This window comes from Schistocerca gregaria, chromosome X (assembly GCF_023897955.1).
Source record: "Schistocerca gregaria isolate iqSchGreg1 chromosome X, iqSchGreg1.2, whole genome shotgun sequence".
Taxonomy (NCBI): domain Eukaryota; kingdom Metazoa; phylum Arthropoda; class Insecta; order Orthoptera; family Acrididae; genus Schistocerca; species Schistocerca gregaria.
This window is the reverse complement of record NC_064931.1, coordinates 358,999,698-359,025,726: the sequence shown is the minus strand read 5'-3', so window position 1 is coordinate 359,025,726 and position 26,029 is coordinate 358,999,698.

Genomic DNA, 26,029 nt, shown 5'->3' with positions numbered 1-26,029 from the left:
GGCGTATAGTGGGCATGCGGGAGGCCGGGTGGACGTACCGCCGAATTGCTCAACACGTGGGGCGTGAGGTCTCCACAGTACATCGATGTTGTCGCCAGTGGTCGGCGGAAGGTGCACGTGCCCGTCGACCTGGGACCGGACCGCAGCGACGCACGGATGCACCCCAAGACCGTAGGATCCTACGCAGTGCCGTAGGGGACCGCACCGCCACTTCCCAACAAATTAGGCACACTGTTGCTCCTGGGGTATCGGCGAGGACCATTCGCAACCGTCTCCATGAAGCTGGGCTACGGTCCCGCACACCGTTAGGCCGTCTTCCGCTCACGCCCCAACATCGTGCAGCCCGCCTCCAGTGGTGTCACGACAGGCGTGAATGGAGGGACGAATGGAGACGTGTTGTCTTCAGCGATGAGAGTCGCTTCTGCGTTGGTGCCAATGATGGTCGTATGCGTGTTTGGCGCCGTGCAGGTGAACGCCACAATCAGGATTGCATACGACCAAGGCACACAGGGCCAACACCCGGCATCATGGTGTGGGGAGCGATCTCCTACACTGGCCGTACACCTCTGGTGATCGTCGAGGGGACACTGAATAGTGCACGGTACATCCAAACTGTCATCGAACCCATCGTTCTACCATTCCTAGACCGGCAAGGGAACTTGCTGTTCCAACAGGACAATGCACGTCCGCATGTATCCCGTGCCACCCAACGTGCTCTAGAAGGTGTAAGTCAACTACCCTGGCCAGCAAGATCACTGGATCCGTCCCCCATTGAGCATGTTTGGGACTGGATGAAGCGTCGTCTCACGCGGTCTGCACGTCCAGCACGAACGCTGGTCCAACTGAGGCGCCAGGTGGAAATGGCATGGCAAGCCGTTCCACAGGACTACATCCAGCATCTCTACGATCGTCTCCATGGGAGAATAGCAGCCTGCATTGCTGCGAAAGGTGGATATACACTGTACTAGTGCCGACATTGTGCATACTCTGTTGCCTGTGTCTATGTGCCTGTGGTTCTGTCAGTGTGATCATGTGATGTATCTGACCCCAGGAATGTGTCAATGAAGTTTCCCATTCCTGGGACAATGAATTCACGGTGTTCTTATTTAAATTTCCAGGAGTGTAGAACAGAGGACGTCACAGTGTCACGCATGTGTGGAAAATCAGTCCGCTCCGCCACAATGATTCTCAACTTGGCCTACGACCAAATCATCATAGCAACGTGTCCACATAGACTTTGCATTACCTTTCTGGAACATTCGTTGGCTGATTGTGGTAGAGTCTTTAGCAAGTTTCCTTTCCATGTTCCAGTGAACTCGACAACGTCACGAAGCACAGTTCAGGCGTTGTCCTCTATCTTTTGTCTAGGAGATTTGTCGGAAGTCATAGTGTCGGACAACGGCCCTCAGTTCACGTCAAATGAATGTGAAACATTATGTGAACACAATGGCATACAGCACTTAAATAGTGCACCGTTCCATCCACAGTCAAACAGCGAAGCGGAATGTTTTGTCAGAACCTTCAAGCAGCAGATGGCCAAACTTCGCACCGCACACACCAGGGATCAAGCACTGCAACTCCTTCTCGCTTCCTATCGTTCGCCTTCACGAGATGGACAATCAGCGGCGGAATTGCTTCACGGCCGCCGCCATCGGACACTGCTCCACCTGTTCCACCCTCCTCAGTATTTGGCGCCGAAGGAAGGCCGCAAGTATCGCTTCATGCCGCATGATATTGTGTTTTACAGGGTTTTTAGAAGTAGCAGACGGTGGGAGCAAGGCGAGATCCTTCGTCTACTTGGCACATGTATGTATCTCATTTCAGGCCCAGACGGATTGCAGAGCCGACATCACGATTAAATTCGCCACTGTCATGTGCACGGTGATCCTTCTGTATCTCTTCCCCCAGATTCACGGATCCCGAGGACAGCGCGTCCACAACAGCAGCCAGAGGGTGTCATCACGACACCACGGGACGACCTCATGGAGACGGATATTCGGGACCGATGAACGTAGCAGTCTGGTCCCTTTAATCCCACAAACCAACCAACCAACGGATCTTCGCCTTACCCGCCGCCTCTCGCCCTACTGATGGAGCTGGACCCGACCGCACTGCAACATCCGACGAGTTCTACATCTGGGTATGGGCCTCAGGAGATGGACGCTTACACTTCTGGGCGTATTTTACTTGAGAGGGGGGGGGGGGGATTATGCTGCCTAAAGTGAGCGCCGGCACGTCAGTCGGGAACGACAGAGAAGAGATGATTATGCGAAGAGATGGCTATCAGAAGAAGTCGGCCCGTCGTACACTGACCGACCTGCCTCTAGGACGACAACGCGACAGTAGATTAACAAAAATGGAAGCATGGAGAATACAGAGGAGAAATAAAATTAAATGCAGCTTTGTACGTGAAGCGTTTTGTTCAAGATCTTGCCAATGCGCTGATGACATATCAATTAAAAATAAATGAAAATAAATTAATGGCAGTCTCTGGAGGAAATTTCCAAATAAAAACGGAATTTTACATGTCAAGTTCAGTGTCCAGTTATATGTCAATAAACAGATGAGATTTTAGTTAACACGAATGAAAATGGAATTCTAAAAAATTAAGTGAGGAGTGACTCGGGACGGTAGACACCTGCTACCTACATGAAAGCAGGACATGAATTAAAGCGGAGATAGGTTAGTCGCTACATCGATGAAACCTCTGCTTATATATACCCACGAAAGAATTTCCCACTGACGTCCATGCAAAAGCTCAAGACTAGATTATTAAGTCTGAGCTTAATTGCTTATTACGAATCGTCTGGATATTATATTACCTTGGAAGGCTCACAAGATAAGTCAATGCCGAGGAGTACATTTGTTGGTTTTTCTTCTAAGAACTGCACCGAACATTTACATGCTGTCTTCAATAACAAAGACATAAGAAATTGGTAATTATGCTGTATGCAGTGTAACTCGAGATTTACCTCTTCTCATATTACGGTCGAGTTGATTTGATGTCATAAACGACCGAACATCTGAATAAGCGTTGTAGAAATACATCCAGCTACACCTGTGACACTTAGCAGCATGATGACGATCCATCCACCAGCTGCTCTTTCATCGAGAACTCAATAGATTTTACTATATTGGCATCGGATACGCTTCCTTTGTAGACATGAACTGAGATCGAGGCCACTGATAAAGTAATACATTAGTGTCACAAAAATTAACTATGTTCTCTAAAATTCCGTAACTAAGGAACAATGGTTGGCTTGTACCCGGATTAGAAGTATGTATGCAGCAGTATACAACTAGCAAGTGGCGAAACCTACAGAGAGATTGCGTACACGTAGGGGAAGGGCGCTCTCGCTGTTGCGATCAGTATGATCGTAGTCGCTACGTACAGACATTGAAGACAGAACAAGTAACGTAGAAACATGGTTGCAAATGCCTCAATGCCTCTCTGACCAAAACTGGCGAAATGTCGGTGACTGTGTGATTTCGAACCATTCATGTTGATCAGTATCGACGAAACTGATTTGCCATGTCGTCTCGTATCCCGACAGAACGGTGATGTGTGTGTGGGACTGGAAATACAAGAGAATACTACATAGTAGAAAGAGGCTAAAAAGTATCCGGACACCTCCAAAAACATACTTTTTCATATTAGGTGCATTGTGCTGCCACCTACTGCCAGGTACTCCATATCAGCGACCTTAGTAGTCATTAGGCATCGTGAGGGAGCAGAGTGGGTCGGTCCGGGGAACTCACGGACTTCGAACGTGGTCAGGTGACTGGGTGTCACTTGTATCATACGGCTGTACGTGAGATTTCCACACTCCCAAAGAACCCTAGGTCCACTGTTTCCAATGTCATAGTGAATTGAAAACGTGAAGTGACACGTAAAGAACAAAAGTGTACAGGCCGTTCTCGTCTGTTGACTTACAGAGACCGCCGGCAGTTGAAGACGGTCCTACTGTGTATCTTATTTTGTATCTGGCTAATACTGAATAACTGAACGCAAGAGAATTCATTCCCTACAATTTAAACACAACAACTCCAGATGACGTTTCTCAGAGCTCTATCATCCTGTACCTAATTCGATTTGGAGTCGGCGAACAATTGGTAACTACCTGTAATCCAGTTTGCAACGTGCTTCACAGTGAGACGTAAATAGAAAAAAAATCGATGCTGTTGGGCGAGTACAATGTGCTAACAACTGCACCATCTCGATAGTAAAAGCGATGCTGTACCTATGATAAGGCAGTAATTGTGCAGTGACCTTCCTTGGTCCTGACCATGTGGTTACCAAAATGTTTTCATGTTTAATCTGAATACCGTTAATAACTTTGTTGCTAAGACAAATGTTTAATCTGCACACAGATGGTTTGTTTTGAAAAAACAGACACGAAGCTGCGGACGTAGACGGCATGTGATGAACAAGTGCAGAAGAAATTTTCAATACCGTTTAATAAGTCGAAAGGAGATGAAAATATGAGTACAATATTCGCATGCAAGAAAGATAATCTCGAAATCCTTTGATTTAACAGTGATCATATTCATCACAGAGTACACCCCGTACAAGGCATTCGGAAAGAAAGGATATCTCTTCTTAGAGACAAACTCATGAAGAGAGGGAGAGAGAGAGCGACATTTTTTAAATGGAACCGCTAACAAGTCCCACAAGATACGATATACAGGTAATCACATAAATCGATATTGCCGATGACCTGTCGTTATCTACATAACATCTTATTTAGACGATGGTCAATAGCATGTACAAATTTTTAAAAAAATGCATTAGACTGTGCTGTCTATAATTATTTTTATTTATTTATTTATTTATCTCTTTCTTTTTTTGTGCTACCGTCATCAGCGGCAGGAAAATTATCACAGATATATCACATAAAAGTTGAAAATGGTTTGGAAACAAAACCGGTAGCTATTTAGAGGTATCTACATACATATTCACATTACTGACTACGATAAAATAAACAGAAACATCTCAAATATGATTCAAATGCCCATAAATTCCTATGTAATTTGTGGAAGTATCGTAATTTCGTAAAACTCTAACATACTTCGTTAATCTTAATCTGATAAGACAAAGGATTTGAAGCTCACGCGGCATCATGCGATAAACAAAGTATCGAATTTACGAAGAATTTCTTCTCTCTGAAATTACGAGCATACCACCACGACAGCGTACGAAATGCTTAAATATTTGCTACATATGCGGCCGAGAAGCATCCACAGTAACACAATGTGAAATCATGTAAAGGGACATGGTAAGAGGTTCCAATCAAAGTCCTGCCTCGCTAATTTAAGCAAAATTATACGTACGCAACAGATAACAAAAGACAGCTAAGCCAGGCATCTATGAGCTTCAGCGTAAGATATTGTGTCAGACTCTAGATCTGAGGGAATCATACGTGAAGGCAGTCAGGAGTACCGAAATTAGTATCAGAAGACCAATGACTGGCACAGAAACTAAAATCAAAGGCAAAAAAGAAAAAGTCCAAATGCTGATTTCTCTTTTCAAGCTACCCTTTAGACAGGAATTTCGAGAAGTACTACACGAGTATTTTATTACCACTTCACATGTTTCGCGTAGCGAGATGACAGCTTCGCCGAAAGCGCTCGGGATGAGTTCGCAGAAACATGGCGCGAAAGACATGGAGTGTGGCCGTAACCACTGAGCAGAGAGTCCGAAGCACAGTCAGAAACAAACTCGGCAATGCAAGCGCGCAACGCAATGAAGATTTAACAATATGTAACCAGCGAACGCAGAGCTCTATAAGCAAGAAAGCCGGGCTGGCGCCAGCATTCGGCTGAGCTCGGAGTGCGTAAGGTCGCACCAGTGAAATTATCCTACAAAGACTGCACCGATATGCCCCGACATGCACTCTGCTTACGGTGGAGTTTCAAAACACTTTGACTGCCGGCCGCAAAATACTTTTCGTCCGACAGAAGGGAGTCTGGCTGGGATACCAAAGCCCTCGCCCCATTAGCAGGCACGTAGTGCCGAAAATGTCTCGAGGCAAGTGACAAGGGTGACGGAGAACGCTGACAGGGATTCCTCTTGGGAGCTCTCCACCGGGACGTGGTGTGTGCGCTGAGGGTTTTGATGATCCTCCGTCCGAGTCTGCTGGTTAAAAGCCGATTATGAAGAGGGGAGAGAGGAGAGGGGAGCGGCAGTCTCATTCATCTACTGCTTTGATTTAGAGAGCTGTTCCACCTCCATCAGGTCCACTCTGGCAAACATTTCTCCTGGCTGGAGTGTTGCACCATTTGAGGACGCAAATTATATGGGGAGGAGGAGACAAGCGATGGGAAGGACTGCGAGTGCCACTCGGAACTCTGTGCAAGAGTTTGCCGGTCCCTCCCGCATGCCCGAACGCCTTCTGCCTTTCTTAGTGGTGGCGTCCGTCGCTCAGCTGCACATGGACGGATGTAGTTAGTTAGCGTGGCGAGTCAGGTACTGCTGACCCTCTGAAATTATATAAAGCTAACGCCCTTTATACAGCACCACCATTCCTTGCATCCATTCAGATGTCTAGCGCACTTATATAGCGAAACCGAGCTGATATTTTGGCACACTCCGTTCTCGTGAGACACTGGGTGCAGTAGGTCGAAGAGGCCACGAGGCTGACGGCTATGTGACACCTCAGCTGGATTGTACCCATTGATTTGAGCTGCTTGGTAACGCGTCAGAAAGCTAAACAGGCGTCACTACTAAGTAACGCCACGACTGTTTCCTTTAGTTGTGATTTTAATGTCGTAACAAACCGCTCAACATTTGGGTTTGATGCTGGGTGGAAAGGTGCGGTGATAAGGAGTTAAATACCATTTTACCTGCAGAACGCTTCATATTATCCCGACACTGATGACCATTGTGCGCTGCACACCCTCAGTAGCAAAAATAATAGCTATCGCCCGAATTGTAGTTTGTGAGGCCGTGGAGGATAACCTGGTTACATACCAGAAGATGGGCAATACGCCTACGCTAACAGCCTCATGGTGCCGAAGATAGAACCCACTAGGCCCACGTGCACCCTCTCCCACTTGTGAAGGAGAAAACTTTTTGTCTCAGTATTGTCTGATTGTGGGCGCACGATGAACAGGCACACACCACGTACGCCTTGCTGGTCAATAAACGTGTTGCCAGAACAATACTGTCATTAGTGGCACTCCAGAATGAGATGAATATAAAATCTACAGAACGCACTGTCTCAACGACAGTGGAATAATAGCGAGACAATTGTGACTCCGTGGGGCAAGCAGGAAAACACTGATGACAACGTTAAGCCTGTCTTTCATTCAGAAATACGCCCACAAAAATGGGTCGGACCCCACGGGGAAACATTCCGGCCATACCTGCTGGACCACTGTAATTACTACGCACTCGTTTCTGAGGCGACGTCCTGCATTGTCAGTGGAAATTCGTACAAGGTATCTCGAATACAGTAGTCCAGCACAAAAGACATGGCCTGCTACTTATCGAAGACGACGCTCGGACCAACCTGTAAAAGTGACCCAGTAAAGGAGCGGAAGTTGGTGCTATGCAAGAAGACATAGAATATTTTTGCGCCATGTATGATGGCCAGACCGCCTTCACATTCTCGGAATAATTTGTGGGAGTAACCGACAAGATCATCGAGGAGACAGCAATAGGTAGCCCCGAGCCTTCACTATTTCTGTAAGCAAGAATTGCTCGAATACCATTTTGTTGCGCATCAGTGGCCACATTCAAAGGCCTACTGGGGGTGAACATGGCCAAACAGGGTGCGGAGGAAAGGCGTTCCTTCAATTTCTGTAATTACAACTGGCATGCCGCTAACCACTCAAATTTGACACCTTTCTTATGAAGTTAATTCAACAGATAAAGATGAGCACACCATGGAGTGAATTTGGTGTAGTAATTTTCCTTCACTAAAAGCTATTGCGACTCCCTAATATTCTTAGGAAATGGTATTTTTTCGATTGCTACAACATGATCTTCTGTTGGAGCCATAACGTACTCTCTTAACAGATGCGCTGACTAATTTACTCTAGTAGCAAAGAGACTACATTTCTAAAGCTTCAATGCAAACCATTGTATCACAGTTCCTGAAACTTTCTTGCAAGTTTTGCAAATGCTGTTCTCTCGTGGAGCAAGTGAAACTCAAATCGTCCAGATAATTTGTGCAACATCTAATGTCTTAATAAGTTGCTCTTGAAAACACTGGAATGTTTGTGGAGATGAAGTCATCCCAAACGGCAAACCGTTAAACTTGTGCGTCCTGATATTTATACTTAATATTAGGGTCTGCCGAGACCCAGCATCCAGTGGCTACTGCTGGTATGCGTCTCTGTAGTCAGTTTAGGGAAAGAACTGACTGACTGCCAACTTAGCAAGTAATTCTTCAGGACACAGAATGGGATAAACACTATTTTACTATGCGAGGTTGATTGTGGGGCTAAGAATCACCCGAAATTTAAACATCACTGTGGGATTTCTGGATCACTATCATGGCAGTGGCCCACAGGCTATACGAAATTGGTGTCATTGCCTCAAGATTCTGCTACCGCTCAAGCTCCGCCCTCAACTTATGTCACGTGCCAAATGGCGTGGATAGTCTTGGAAAAAATTGACCTATTGTCAAAAATGTTTCCCGCTAACAGTGAAGTGACAAACAGCAACGCTATTTGGCATTCAAAATTTCTGTACTTGTCCGCGACTAATAGTTGACAGTGTAACGGAATCTGTTACCCACTGTAACATACTACTTGGCTCTGATCACACTGCAAACCGAGGAGGGAGTTACGTAAATTGATCAGACTATCTGAGGCCCCTGTGTCTAACTGAAACTTCCTATAACAGCGTGATATCTCCAAGTCTACCGTGATGTGATCCGACAGTGTGTCTACAGACGTTCACATGGGCTCCATGGTGAACAGAGGAACGTAGTTCCGTGACAATGTTCGTTGACATTTCCAGCACACAGATGCTAAATGTCCTGACGCATGGTAGGCGCGACTAGTCGTAAATACACTCCTGGAAATGGAAAAAAGAACACATCGACACCGGTGTGTCAGACCCACCATACTTGCTCCGGACACAGCGAGAGGGCTGTAGAAGCAATGATCACACGCACGGCACAGCGGACACACCAGGAACCGAGGTGTTGGCCGTCGAATGGCGCTAGCTGCGCAGCATTTGTGCACCGCCGCCGTCAGTGTCAGCCAGTTTGCCGTGGCATACGGAGCTCCATCGCACTCTTTAACACTGGTAGCATGCCGCCACAGCGTGGACGTGAACCGTATGTGCAGTTGACGGACTTTGAGCGAGGGCGTATAGTGGGCATGCGGGAGGCCGGGTGGACGTACCGCCGAATTGCTCAACACGTGGGGCGTGAGGTCTCCACAGTACATCGATGTTGTCGCCAGTGGTCGGCGGAAGGTGCACGTGCCCGTCGACCTGGGACCGGACCGCAGCGACGCACGGATGCACCCCAAGACCGTAGGATCCTACGCAGTGCCGTAGGGGACCGCACCGCCACTTCCCAGCAAATTAGGCACACTGTTGCTCCTGGGGTATCGGCGAGGACCATTCGCAACCGTCTCCATGAAGCTGGGCTACGGTCCCGCACACCGTTAGGCCGTCTTCCGCTCACGCCCCAACATCGTGCAGCCCGCCTCCAGTGGTGTCGCGACAGTCGTGAATGGAGGGACGAATGGAGACATGTCGTCTTCAGCGATGAGAGTCGCTTCTGCCTTGGTGCCAATGATGGTCGTATGCGTGTTTGGCGCCGTGCAGGTGAGCGCCACAATCAGGACTGCATACGACCAAGGCACACAGGGCCAACACCCGGCATCATGGTGTGGGGAGCGATCTCCTACGCTGGCCGTACACCTCTGGTGATCGTCGAGGGGACACTGAATAGTGCACGGTACATCCAAACCGTCATCGAACCCATCGTTCTACCATTCCTAGACCGGCAAGGGAACTTGCTGCTCCAACAGGACAATGCACGTCCGCATGTATCCCGTGCCACCCAACGTGCTCTAGAAGGTGTAAGTCAACTACCCTGGCCAGCAAGATCACTGGATCCGTCCCCCATTGAGCATGTTTGGGACTGGATGAAGCGTCGTCTCACGCGGTCTGCACGTCCAGCACGAACGCTGGTCCAACTGATGCGCCAGGTGGAAATGGCATGGCAAGCCGTTCCACAGGACTACATCCAGCATCTCTACGATCGTCTCCATGGGAGAATAGCAGCCTGCATTGCTGCGAAAGGTGGATATACACTGTACTAGTGCCGACATTGTGCATGCTCTGTTGCCTGTGTCTATGTGCCTGTGGTTCTGTCAATGTGATCATGTGATGTATCTGACCCCAGGAATGTGTCAATAAAGTTTCCCCTTCCTGTGACAATGAATTCACGGTGTTCTTATTTCAATTTCCAGGAGTGTAAATAGGGACATTGGCTTCTCGCAAGAAACACCAACAATCGGGGCAGGACTGTCATGTGCGCGAAGGCGAGTCGGACGCTGGGGAACGACGGTGCTCGTCGTGTTCTGACAACTCTCCTGCGATTCACGCGGCAGAGAACATCTGTGTTTCGCTGTGGCCCCTGCCTTTGTGGTTCAGCGGCGTCAGGACGCCTGAGGTCCCCACTGTCTGCCGCTCGACCGACCGATCCTCCCTGTGGTTAATAATAATGGCGTGTGACGAGGGATTCCCGTCGGGTAGACCGCCCGCCTGGTGCAAGTCTTTCGATTTGACGCCACTTTGGCGGCTTGCGCGTCGATGGGGATGAAATGATAATGATTAGAACAACACAACACCCAGTCCCTTAGCGGAGAAAATCTCCGACACAGACGGGAAGCGAACCCGGGCCCCTCAGGACTGACAGTCTGTTGCGCTGACCACTCAGCTACCGGGGGCGGACCTCCCTGTGGTTGCTAAAGCCTGAATAGCCTCCGACAGGGGCCTCTCCTGCTAGAGTCATTCATCAAGTTTTTCCACCTGCCAGTTGTAGAAATATACGTTTTGCACTTCAGCAAACAACTCCTACGATTTTGCAATTTGCGCTACCTCGTCTAACATCGTATCCGAGTGAGCGAGTGGGGTAGCGCAGTGGTTGGCACACTGGAGTAGCATTCGGGAGGACGACGATTCAGACCTACGTCCGGCCTTCCTGAGATAGGTTTTCCTTGATTTCCCTAATCGCTTTTGGCAAATGCTGGAATGGTTCTTTCGAGAGGGCAAGGTCGCTTTCCTTCCCTGATCAGAGCTTGTGCTCCGTCTTTGATGATCTCGTTGTCGGCGGGACCTTAAACACTAATCTCCTCCTCCTCCTCGGATCCGAGTGCTCTAATGCTTTATTCTGTACTGAAATGTCTGGAAAATACCATATCACAAACCTCTAATTAGAAAATCTGCTTACACTCAGCGTTATGCGTACGTACATCTGATTTTGACTGAACTGCAAGCTGGCAGCTAACACATGCGTTTGTTGACCATAGTAGTGCGTTATCAGTTGTTACAAATCAACAAATTCTACAGCTTCAAGGTCCGCAAGGGTCCACAGTATTTGAACTACTTCATACATGCTACTAATACTTCACAGCAAATCAGTGGTCTTTTTTACAGACTTGATGATGCGATTTCGCTAGCAGTGCAGTTTAAAATAGTGTAAATCATTTTACAATTTTCCGTGGTCTCATCAAAATCTGCATATGCGGCCGGCGGCGAGAGGACGTCTCGCTGGCTGCCTGGACAACAGTCAGGTTAGCTCCAGTATTTGTTTCTGTTGCTGTTTTGCTGCTGCTGTTGCAACCGTTGTTGATGTTGTTGCAACTGTTCTTGTTGTTGTTCCAGTTTTCAGCTGCTGCTTCTGCAGCTGCATCTGCTGTCACCAACAGTCCAAAAGCCCTTGGTCAGTGATGACCTTACTGTACAATACTAACACGAAAAAAGACGTGCACAGGAGAACAAGTACTCGTCGTCAACTGTTATGTTTCACGTATCGGTATGATTCAGTTCGAGGAAGTGCTCGGCTCGAGCGCAGATAGCTCGGCGCGTAGCACCTGCAATAAAAACCAAGTGTGACCGCAACTGCCGGGCAGAGCTCGAAAGTACAGTCAAGGATAAGAATGTAAATTCCAGGGTGCTACAGATTGAAGACTTAACAATACGTAGGCAGACGAACGCAGGCCGAGGTAAAGAAGCAACCCGGGCAGCGCTAACATACGACTGCTCTCGGAATCGACGAAGTCGACCAGAAAAGCTATGCCTCCAAAGTAATTGTCCTCTGTACGTGACACGCACGCCGTTTACGGTGGAATCGCAGGACACTTCGTCTCTTCACCGTGAGACACTCCTCATTGGACATACAGGAATCTGGCGAGGACACCAAACAACAGATGGATGAATGATACTCGTACAAGTATTATTGGCAGTGGCGTTAAGCAACAGCTGAAATCACAGTGATTGGACCTCCATTGCCCGACGGTGTCGCCATAAGATTCTATACGAAATTTGCTGCTGAAGTAGTCCCTGTTTAACCATAATATGCCTAAGATATCTCGAACAAGAAAACTGTACCCAGTAGATGGAAGCAAAGAACAGGTCACACCCGTTTACAATATGAGTAGCAGACGTGATTCACTAATCACCAGTGCAATATCTTTCATACCCATCTGATTTAGGTTCTTAGAATATATTCTTAGCTCAAACATAATGAAGTGACTCGAACAGAATAAGATCCTCCGCATCAGTCACCTTGCATTACGTAAACACCGGTAATCACAAATTCAGCTCAGGATCAAGGTAAAGAAACTGAATACACCCTCTTTCAACACGACATGCTGGGCTATGTTTGCCAAGGAGGCTACATGAAAGAACGAAGTGTGGCATCGGTATAACATGTTTGCAGGACATATCAGCTGTTCTATACATCTGGGATAAGGTTGCTCCCCAGCTTCTTCGTTCCGGTCCTCCAGTAACTTTCCGATGGTTTGTGTACTCTCATACAAACCAAATGGAAGGAGAATACGTATTATCATGTTCCGTACCTCCCTTATAGCTTGCCGTTATCTTTAGTGGGAGTAATGGTAATATACGTGGTCTTCGTACCATACTGACAACTCCTATTCACAGGATATGTACAGTAATGTAGTTATGACACAGATCATCGAAGTGGTATTTTCTTATTGCTTTTTCTTATATGGTACAATTGTGGTATATGGGGCCTTCACTTCATATTGAAAACTAGTAGTCAGAGAGTATGCAGAGTAATGCATTATGACACAGGACAACGAACAGTATTTTTTTTACGTTTGGTTATATCACTCTGTATGTTCGTCTTACAGTTATTTGGGCACTGAATTAATAAGTGACCTCACATTTTTATTATCAAGTCCAGTTCTGTCACAATGTGACTTCGATACAAATCAGAAACCAGGCAGAAAGCTGTAATTTGAATTAAAAGTCCTTTAATTTTTAGTAAATATAAAGGTTTTATTTGTTTATTTACTAATGTTTTATTAATTTAGAAGGCTTGCAATGTAGCAGAAATAAGAGGTCGATAACAGCACGTACAAAAGAAATGAAAAGATTATTTGAGGAGAAGATTATGGAGAACTGGAAAAATACGAAACCGAAAACAAAGAAGAGGAACTTAAGTTATTACGTGATCCTAGTTGGTCACTACAGAGGTAAGAAAAGGTATTATTGAAGTGTAAACATGAAAACACCTCCCTGTCACACAGGAATTATGCCTAACCTTTCCATTCCTCTTTCTGTCTCAAAGCATCTAACACAGCTCTTCCTTCGATGAATTGCCTAATTTAGTAGGTAAAGTGACCAACAGTAGTGTCCCGTCATTTTGGTTAGTGCACTTGACTCTCATGAAGGATGAGATACGATAGTATACTGCAGCGTCTTTGTTATTTCTTGGTGCATTTCAGAAAGAACGAGCACTGAGGCGACAAAAGCCGTTATGAAGTACATGAAATATATTCGCAGTTGCAAATATGGACAACCATCAGCTGCATAACGGAATGACAACAATGAAAATTCGAGCCGGCCCAAGACTGGAGCCCGGATTTCCCGCTTATCGCCTTAACTTATTTATTTTTATTTTTATTTATTTATTTTTTTGAAAGAAACCTTCGCATCACCCAAAGAGAGCATTGTGGCAAAGTGGGTAGGGGTCGCATATTAGTAAACCGACGTCACACTAAGAGGAGGGTGCAGCAATACGTCAGACTAATTTTTCCGAAAAGAATATTCCGATGACCAGTTAATATATAGGTTCTAAGTGCGGAAGACGCTGGGATCAACTATGCATGACAGGAACACCCCAGCTCTGGGATGTTTCAAATGGCTTTTAGCACTATGGGACTTAACTTCTGAGGTCATCAGTCCCCTAGGACTTGGAACTACTTAAACCTAACTAACCTAAGACCATCACACACATCCACGCCCGACGCAGGATTCGAACCTGCGACCGTAGCGGCCGCGCGGTTCCGGACTGAAGCACCTAGAACCGCTCGGCCACCAAGGCCGGCGTCATTTCTTATTCAAAGTTGGAATCGAACTTAACTTTCCTAATGTAAAGTCCAGCACGCAAGCATTATTTTCAGTATAGCTTCTGACAGATGAAGGAATATCACGCAGAAATGCTTGAAACAATTCTCGTCTTTGGTTAAGGCTTTTGAAAAACTTTCATTAATGTGTAGAGGCGATAATAGAATTTTTGTTCGTATTCACGGGGTTACTGGGCACAATTATGTTCTTTCCAAACTTAAAAGTTTTTCTTGCAAACCCGTTTATTCTGCATCACTACTTATCATTTGCCCTACTATCCTGTTCCATTAAGACACTGTTAAGTGACATACGTACAATTAAAACCGCCAAAAACCTTTCTTGTATAGTAAGTGTCAATTGTAAAATATTGTCGGATGACATGTCAATTTCGTTACTTTATGTTTAAGAACTTTAAAAAGCACGAGAATAAGCCACTTTCATTAAAAAGTTTTTAATCGCTTTTTAGTCAGTTTCATATTCATTCTAGTCATACGAATATTTGAACTACGACATGCAGAAAGGACGTCTCCAACAAAATTCTAATTTTCGTTTGTATTAACCGATAGTTAATAGTGCCATAGACACGGGTTCCCAGGTAGATGCTGTGTTTCTTGACTTCCGCAAGGCGTTCGATACAGTTCCCCACAGTCGTTCAATGAACAAAGTAAGAGCATATGGACTATCAGACGAATTGTGTGATCGGGCTGAAGAGTTCCTAGATAACTGAACGCTGCATGTCATTCTCAATGGAGAGAAGTCTTCCGAAGTAAGAGTGATTTCAGGTATGCCACAGGGGAGTTTCGTAGGGCCCTTGCTATTCACAATATACATAAATCACCTCGTCGATAACATCGAAAGTTGACTGAGTCTTTTTGCGGATGATGCTGTAGTATATCGAGAGGTTGTAACAACGGAAATTGGTACTGAAATGCAGGAGGATCTGCAACGAATTGTCGTATGGTGCAGGGAATGGAAATTGAATCTTAATGTAGAGAAGTGTAATGTGCTACGAATAAATAGAAATAAAGTTCCTTTATCATTTAGCTACAATATAGCAGATCAGCAACTGGAAGCAGTTAATGTTATAAATTATCTGGGAGTAGGCATTAGGAGTGATTTAAAATGGAATGATCATACAAAGCTGGTCGTCGATAAAGCAGATGCCAGACTGAGATTGTTTGGAAGAATCCTAAGGAAATTCAATCCGAAAACAAAGGAAGTAGGTTACAGTACACCTGTTCGCACACTACTTGAATGCTGCTTACCGGTGTGGGATCCGTACCAGACAGGGTTGATAGAAGAGATAGAGAAGATCCAACGAAAAGCAGCGTTCTTCGTTACAGGATCATTTAGTAACCGCGAAAGCGTTACGAAGATGACAGATAAACTCCAGTAGAAGACTCTGCAGGATAGACGCTCAGTAGCTCAGTACGGGCTCTTGTTGAAGTTTCTAGAACATATCTTAACCGTGGAGTCAAGCAGTATATTGCTCCCTCCTACGTATATCTCTCGAAGAGACCAAGAGGATAAAATCATAGAGATTAGAGCCCACACGGAGGCATACCGACAATCTTTCTTTCCACGAACAATACGAGACTGGAATAGAAGGGAGAACCGTTACAGGTACTCAAAGTACCCTCCGCCACACACCGTAAAGTGGCTAGTGGAGTATGGATGTAGATGTAGATAGTTGGACTGTAACGCTAAACACTGTGCAGAAAGGTCACACGTATATTCAATGGCAACTGTTATTTACCATGAAAGACGCAGACTGGATATATGTAGCATAGTTGTTCACTTTCTGCAAAGTAAATACGTCTTTTACGCAACTTGTAGGTCAGTAGCAAACCAGACTAATTACTCGTAATGTCACGATGCTGAGTACAGTTTGTTGTAGAGAATCACAGAGAAGGGGTTTCTCCCTCAAAGTAATGAGTTCGCACGATATTACAGTTTTGAAGAGGTGGTGGCCCAGGCACTAAACAAGGTATTTGTATTCAATGAGACGGCAGGAACAGGTGTTCCTAAGTAAAATATAAAACTGTCCACTTTGAAGCATAGCGAATGTAAATCACATATGAAAGAGAGGATTGTTGTCTTTTGAGTATATTGACAAATTACCCAAATGCACATTTTCTCTTAAATGCTACGATATCACTCCGAGGCTGCTTAATGAGAAAGCATACATTACCTGTAATGTTCCAATAATGATAAAGAAGGTGAACGATTTGCAAGAAATTCCACAACATATTCGCGCAAGGTACAGTGAGTTGTAAGAGACGATTTTCAAATGGCTTAAATTATGCACAGAAGAAGAGGACAGGAATGCATTTGGAAGTTTATTATTATTTTTGATCATATGCTAATTCTGTCATGTGAAATAATATTATAAAAGATTTTCTGACAATTAATGACTTATTTCGCTACAATTTTTAAAGTTCCTATGATTGTAAAGTCATACTTAGCAAAAAGGGCTTATGTACAATATATGTAATACACGATAATTGTCTGTTATATCACATGTCGGAGTAGTTTTCCTTTCAGTATTGTGACAAAGCATGACTGAAAATCTGCAAGAAAAGTTTCATGTGCAAACTTCGCACTTCACACTATGTATGAAGTTTTTTGGGTGTACTCAAGAACTTCATTGTTGTTCGATATGCATTTTCTTCATCTTGTATTTCATTATTAGTGTTGCAGGCTTTCCCAGACAGTACGTATTTACCATTTCTCCTGAAACACACTTGCCTACGGCTACCAAATGCTTGTGCAAACACTCGTAACAAGCTGTGCAACGTATGCAGAAGTGGCGATGGCGACGCTGGGGTCGGAGGCTCGGCTACCGTGACCTGCGCTCGCGAGCTGGAAATTGCGTGCGGGGCAAGCGGGACGCCGTTAACTGAATTTCCGGCAGACGGCCGATCGAATCAGCACAGTTATTGCGACCGCAGGCGCGCCGCAGACTGTGCCAAGCGAGGGCGGCGGGGTGCAGGGGCAACGGCTGCGTGCCTGGTCTGGAGGCCGACTCGGGTTGTATCAGACGCAGTGCCGATATATTGTCACTCCTCAGAAATGAGACCGTGTCTTCATCATACATCCAATACATCGCTCCTGCTCACCGGGGGCTGCAACAGGACGGCTTGGATTACATTTAAGTGACACTGCAATTGGGCGTAGTCTCAGACTCATATTACGCTCAGATCGCGATGCTGTGGCACAGAAATGACACACTAGAGAGTTGGAAGTGACTGTGATTCAAATTATCCTGATTATTTTCAATAAGTTGGTACCGAGATTGACTTTCGCACACGAAGTTGCCCAAAAAGTCCTAGTTCGGCGCTCTATGCAGGTGGTTCAAATGGCTCTGAGCACTATGGGACTCAACTGCCGTGGTCAACAGTCCCCTAGAACTTAGAACTACTTAAACCTAACTAACCTAAGGACATCACACACATCCATGCCCGAGGCAGGATTCGAACCTGCGACCGTAGCAGTCGCACGGTTCCTGACTGCGCGCCTAGAACCGCGAGACCACCGCGGCCGGCTCTATGCAGGTGGACAATGTCAATACCTACCATCACAGTGTCAGAGACGAGGTAAAAATACTCAGGGGGATGCGTTGATTATGCTGATACAAACGTTTCTGCAATTTGCGCAAAGATGTAATGACAGTGTTGTTTGTGCTTCGTTGAAATGCATCTGTTGAAATACCGTAGCGTCATAAAATTAAAAGATGTAGACTGTTTGTCGCTACTGGGACAGTGAAAAGTTTATAAAGGGTCTACACTTTATTATGGTTCCTTTGAAAGGATACGTCCGGAATTCATTCACCATCCCTTGAAGTAATCCGAGCTTGTACTTCGCCTCTAACGACGTCGATATACCGGACATTAAACCCTAATAATCGTTCCTACAAATGTTACGTAAGTCTTCCGAACGTAATTACTGTGAACGGCAATCCTGGATTCTAAACACAGTTGAAAATGTCGAAAAAAAATGCGATCTGACACTGGAGTTTCTGAAACTATAGGTATGGTAAGTAGCCGAAATTATTTTTGCCTTTGTACAAGGGTTGGAACTTACAAAGCGGCAACTATTTATTCACAACTGATAGAAAAGAGTTACATGTTTGCACCTGTTACTGTCCATCAAAGTAGTCACCGGCGTTGTGTAGAACCCGCTGCTCAACTGAGTGTCGTGTTTGTGTTTTATTCAGCACCGAGCGAGGTGGCGCAGTGGTTAGCACACTGGACTCGCATTCGGGAGGACAACGGTTCAATCCCGTTTCCGGCCATCTTGATTTACGTTTTCCTTGATTTCCCTAAATCGCTTCAGGCAAATGCCGGGATGGTTCCTTTGAAAGGGCACGGCTGATTTCCTTCCCTCACCCGAGCTTGCGCTCCGTCTCTAATGACCTCGTTCTCGACGGGACGTTAAACACTAATATCCTCCTCCTCCTCCTCCTGTTTTTTCAGCCATTTTAATTTACGTTCACACTGATATACACAGCAGTATCGATAGATTTAATGATAAAAGCATCCCCTACGTACATCTCATTCAATGAATGGAATAGTAGAGGTGCAGAGCAATGCTATGCTGAGGCTGCTACATCTCTTATAGCCTGACAGCGATGTCGATACTCTGCAATGTCCGCTATCAGTGACTCCTATGGCGGTCACTAAGAAGCGCCAGTGAGCAGTCAAATGGGCCTGGACACTGACGTCAAGTCGTAGATGACACCTGGCCACTTGGCCGCTTAAAGACACTTCAAATCAAGCTGTGGTTAAGTCTCTACCTAGCTTACTCCTTACTGGCGAGAACTGGCTGTTTAATCTTTTGAACTGGACTACGTTTTGGATTTCTATATATTTTGTTTCATAGAGAATGTGTTGGAGCGTACCAGGTTAACAATGGTAATTGTATTACACTACTTTTGCATCTTTACTTTTTCCAGTTTAATGATAACATATTATAGCTTTTTCGTTGTTGTGGATATATTATCACATGAAGAGAGATAGTTAAGATAACAAACTGAATTAATGATAATTACATTATTGCTCTGTAACGAGACGCCAGAATCCAGGTGACCTTTATACCAAAATACTCAGAAAATATCCCAGAACATTTTTTTCTTGAGGTTCATAGAGGTTCAATGCCAGTATGGGAGGAATGAAGGTCATACAAGGAAAAGTCATGTTCCTGTATCCGGCATTAACGTCTACATAGGTGCATGACCTCCATTATGAGGCAATTGTACGACTTATCGTCAAGGTTACACGTGCTCCCTGACACAAACGGTCATGTTACTACTACACTTACTGTCCTCCCCCCATGAACAATGGACCTCACCGTTGGTGGGGAGGCTTGCGTGCCTCAGCGATACAGATAACCGTACCGTAGGTGCAACCACAACTAAGAGGTATCTGTTGGGAGGCCAGACAAACGTGTGGTTCCTGAAGAGGGGCAGCAGCCTTTTCAGTAGTTGCAGGGGCAACAGTCTAGATGATTGACTGATCTGGCCTTGTAACAATAACCAAAACGGCCTTTCTGTGCTGGTACTGCGAACGGCTGAAAGCAAGGTGAAACTACGGCCGTAATCTTTCTCGAGGGCATGCAGCTTTACTGTATGATTAAATGATGATGAGGTCCTCTTGGGTAAAATATTCCGGAGGTAAAATAGTCCCCCATTCGGATCTCCGGACGGGGACTACTCAAGACGATGTCGTTATCAAGAGAAAGAAAACTGGCGTTCTACGGATCGGAGCGTGGAATGTCAGATCCCTTAATCGGGCAGGCTGGTTAGAAAATTTAGAAAGGGAAATGGACAGGTTAAAGTTAAATATAGTGGGAATTAGTGAAGTTCGGTGGCAGAGGAACAAGACTTTTGGCCAGGTGACTACAGGGTTATAAACACAAAATCAAATAGGGGTAATGCAGGAGTAGGTTTAATAATGAATGCGGGTGAGCTACTACAAACAGCATAGTGAACGCATTATTGTGGCCAAGAGAGATACGAAGCCTACACCTACTACAGTAGTACAAGTTTATATGCCAACTAGCTCTGCAGATGACGAAGAAATTTAAGAAATGTATGAACAAATAAAAGAAATTATTCAGATAGTGAAGGGTGACGAAAATTTAACAGTCATGGGTGACTGGAATTCGGTAGTAGGAAAAGGGAGAGAAGGAAACGTAGTAGGTGAATATGGACTGGGGCAAAGAAATGAAAGAGGAGGCCGCCTAGTAGAATTTTGCACAGAGCGCAACTTAATCATAGCTAACACTTGGTTCAAGAACCATAAAAGAAGGCTGTATACATGGAAGAAGCCTGGAGATATTGACAGGTTTCAGATAGATTATATAATGGTAAGACAGAGATTTAGGAACCAGGTTTTAAATTGTAAGACATTTCCAGGGGCAGATGTGTACTCTGACCACAATCTATTGGTTATAACCTGTAGATTAAAACTGAAGAAACTGCAAAAAGGTGGGAATTTAAGGAGATGGGACCTGGATAAACTAAAAGAACCAGAGGTTGTACAGAGTTTCACGGAGAGCATAATGGAGCAGTTGACAGGAATGGGGGAAAGAAATACAGTAGAAGAAGAAAGGGTAGCTCTGAGGGATGTAGTAGTGAAGGCAGCAGAGGATAAATTAGGTACAAAGACGAGGGCTGCTAGAAATCCTTGGGTAACAGAAGAAATATTGAATTTAATTGATGAAAGGAGAAAATATAAAAATGCAGTAAATGAAGCAGCAAAAAGGAATACAGACGTCTCAAAAATGAGATCGACAGGAAGTGCAAAATGGCTAAGCAGGGATGGCTAGAGGACAAATGTAAGGATGCAGAGGCTTATCTCACTAGGGGTAAGACAGATACTGCCTACAGGAAAATTAAAGAGACCTTTGGAGATAAGAGAACCACTTGTATGAACATCAAGAGTTCGGATGGCAACCCAGTTGTAAGCAAAGAAGTAAAGCAGAAAGGTGGAAGGAGTATATAGAGGGTCTATACAAGGGCGATGTACTTGAGGACAATATTATGGAAATGGAAGAGGACGTAGATGAAGATGAAATAGGAGATACGATACTGCGTGAAGAGTTTGACTGAGCACTGAAAGACCTGAGTCGAAACAAGGCCCCCGGAGTAGACAACATTCTATTGGAACTACGGCCTTGGGAGAGCCAGTCCTGACAAAATTCTACCATCTGGTGAGCAAGATGTATGAGACAGCGAAATACCCTCAGACTTCAAGAAGAATATAATAATTCCAATCCCAAATATAGCAGGTGTTGACAGATGTGAAAATTACCGAACTGTCAGTTTAATAAGTCACAGCTGCAAAATACTAACGCGAATTCTTTACAGACGAATGGAAAAACTGCTAGAAGCCGACCTCGGGGAAGATTAGTTTGGATTCCGTAGAAATGTTGGAACACGTGAGGCAATACTGTCCCTACGACTTATCTTAGAAGCTAGATTAAGGAAGGGCAAACCTACGTTTCTAGCGTTTGTAGACTTAGAGAAAGCTTTTGACAATGTTGATTGGAATACTATCTTTCAAATTCTGAAGGAAGCAGGGATAAAATTCAGGGAGGGAAAGGCTATTTACAATTTATACAGAAACCAGATGGCAGTTATAAGAGTCGAGGGACATGAAAGGGAAGCAGTGGTTGGGAAGGGTGTAAGACAGGGTTGTAGTCTCTCCCCTATGTTATTCAATCCGTATATTGAGCAAGCAGTGAAGGAAACAAAAGAAAAATTCGGAGTAGGTATTAAAATACATGGAGAAGAAATAAAAATGTTGAGGTTCGCCGATGACATCGTAATTCTGTCAGAGACAGCAAAGGACTTGGAAGAGCAGTTGAACGGAATGGATAGTGTCTTGAAAGGAGGATATAAGATGAACATCAACAAAAGCAAAACGAGGATATTAGAATGTAGTCGAATTAAGTCGGGTGATGCTGAGTGAATTAGATTAGGAAATGAGACACTTAAAGTAGTAAAGGAGTTTTATTATTTGGGGAGCCAAATAACTGATGATGGTCGAAGTAGAGAGGATATAAAATGTAGACTGGCAATGGCAAGGAAAGCGTTTCTGAAGAAGAGAAATTTGTTAACATCGAGTACAGATTTAAGTGTCAGGAAGTCGTTTCTGAAAGTATTTGTATGGAGTGTAGCCATGTATGGAAGTGAAACATGGACGATAACTAGTTGGGACAAGAAGAGAATAGAAGGTTTCGAAATGTGGTGCTACAGAAGAGTGCTGAAGATTAGATGGGTAGATCACATAACTAATGAGGAAGTATTGAATAGGATTGGGGAGAAGAGAAGTTTGTGGCACAACTTGACCAGAAGGAGGGATCGGTTGGTAGCACATGTTCTGAGGCATCAACGGATCACCAATTTAGTATTACAGGGCAGGGTGGAGGGTAAAAATCGTGGAGGGAGACCAAGAGATGACTACACTAAGCAGATTGAGAAGGATGTAGGTTGCAGTAGGTACTGGGAGATGAAGAAGCTTGCACAAGATAGAGTAGCATGGAGAGCTGCATCAAACCAGTCTCAGGACTGAAGACCACAACAACAACAATACTTACTGTAATTAATGACGTCACTTTAATCATCCAATTATAATGATTGATTACCCCAAAATAAGGATTTTTCCCTCAGTCCAAGAAACCGCCACACGTCCCCTGGTCTTTCTAACCCTCAGATTCACTCCTCACTTTTTTGAGTACATTGTAGTGAGAGCATCAGTCACAGTCAGAACAGAGTGACTTTGTGTGTTGCTCTACTAGTCATCAGCCTCCACTTCATTTTATCACCTTTATTCACACGACTTGTCTTTTTCCACAATTATATGCAGTACAGCTGCCATGTCTCTTCATATTTAATACCAGTACGAATGTGATTCGGTTTGAAGGTTGAAGGTATGGTTTCATAAATAACAATAAGAAGTGGCTCAAATGGTTCAAATGGCTCTGAGCACTATGGGACTTAACATCTATGGTCATTAGTCCCCCAGAACTTAGAACTACTTAAACCTAACTAACCTAATGACATCACCCAACACCCAGTCATCACGAGGCAGAGAAAATAAGGAATAGAGTGGCAAATTTTCTGCGTTTGTGCCCCATATTTTCATAGATTTTGTTCTTTGTTACAATATATAATGTTTTCTGATAGTAACTATTATTGCACAGCAACATTTCCTTACATTAATAATAATAAAGATAATAATAATAATAGTAAAGATGATAGTTTGCATAAAAATCTAACATAATTAAAACTACAATGCAGCATGTCTTCCCATGAAACTCTTTCCAGTTGTCATTCATTTTCAGTTGCTGCAGTAGAAAAATTTTACATTCTAATTTGCTACACATTTGAAATAAATCTTTGGTTTTAAAAGGACCGACTTAGGATCGGAAACACGTTACACAACAAACTGAAGAGTTTGAAGAATAGCAGCCGGTAAGAACTAAAGTAATGTACAGACACACATACACACACGCACACACACACACACACACACACACACTCACACAAACACACACAAACACACACACAATCATACACAATCCTCACATATGTACCCAGTACACATCAATAAACACAACTTACATGCACATATAGTGTGCAGTCAGCCCAATAGGTAATGCAACATTTTTATCAACCAATTTCTGATGAAAAAATTGGGAATCTGTTGTGGGATATTGCGTAGTATTTCCGCTTCTGCTTCTATAGTTTCATGAAGTTCTGATAGGTGGCGACACGGTCTGTAGTCTTCAAAATGCCGTCTGCAGTGCAGATGAATTCTGAACAGAGAGCTGTCACTGAGTTTCTTTCAGCAAAAACCAGAGCATATCATATATTGATAGGCGCTTGGAGAATGTCCTCAGAGACCTGACAGTGAACAAAAGCACGATGAGTTTTGGGGCTTGCCGGTAAGCCGCTCAAAGCTATGACACCTGCAGTGTTTGAACATGTGGACACTCACTCACATTCGAGGTAACTGACGGATCACAGTCAAACACCCCACTGCACAACTGGACGTCTCTGTTGGTATTGCTGACACACTCGTCCAAGGGTTGGGGTCGTCAAAGGTATCTGTCCGCTAGGTTCTCCGCTACCTAACAGAAGACCATGAAGAGTAACCACGGACCATCTGTGCGGAACTGCTTGCGCATTACAAAGCTTATCATAACAATTTTTTTCAAACAACGTCACAGGCGATGAAACATGGGTTAATCACTTGGATCGGAAACAATATTCCAATCCGCGAACTTTTCCACACCTCCTCTCCTCTAAAGAGAAAGTTCAAAGCCGCACCCTCAGCCGGTAAAGTCATGGCGACGGTTTCCTAGGACTCTGAAGATTTTTTCCTGTTTGATGTCGTCTCTCAAGGTGCATCGATCAACTCTGAAGTATATTGTGCCACTCTCAGGAAGTTGAGGAAGCGACTACGACTTGTTTGTCGCCACAAAAGTGAAAACGAATTTCTCTTTCTGCATGACGACTCAAGATCTTAAACAAGTCTGCACACCTGAAAAGAACTCACAAAACTTCCTCATCCACCCTACAGCCTGGATTTCGCACCTTCCTACTTCCATCAGTTTGACCCAATGAAGGCTGCACTCCGCGAGATGCAATATGTTGACGACGGGAAGATTACTGATGCAGTGACCTTGGCTCCGTCCGACGTCGACGAGCACAGTGGTAGCATGTGGGCACATAGGCCCTCCCAGTAGCATGACATGAGGCCATTGCAGTGAATGGAACTGGAATATTGAATTAAAACAACCAGCTTTAAGACAACAAACGTCTTTCATTACTTGTTTATTGCTCCTCACACAAATACGCACACATATTTACGTCGTGACAAACAGTCCATACCAGTCCACATACATCTGCACACACACACACACACACACACACACACACACACACACACACACACACACACACACACACACATACACATGCACTGTTTGTAAATGGATACATCAGTTTTATATCACCTCAGTGAGTAGCATGAGGTTTGGAGGACCTGAATCTCGCAATCACAAATTCACCATTCGTCGTCCGGTGAGAGACATAGACTTAAACCGCCGATACAATGTGTAGCACATGGTCCCACAATCAAATTCTTACTTATTGCACAATACACGGAATGGTGTCAGCACCGTCAAACTGACAGTCCTTGTAATAATCCATCCAGAATGTCATTGAATCCACTTGTTGTATACCTTTTACCCGCTATTGGGTGGCACCCGTATCTCTACTGTTTGCTTACATATTTTTATTGGATATCTAAAAACTGCAAAATCTGCTAGCCAATTACCTCGTCTTTCATTATGCTGATAACTTTATTCTGTGTCGTTATTATTCCATAAGAATTACATATTCAGACATGTCGAATCTCTCAGGGTGGTACCTTGTTACTTTATGTGGATTAC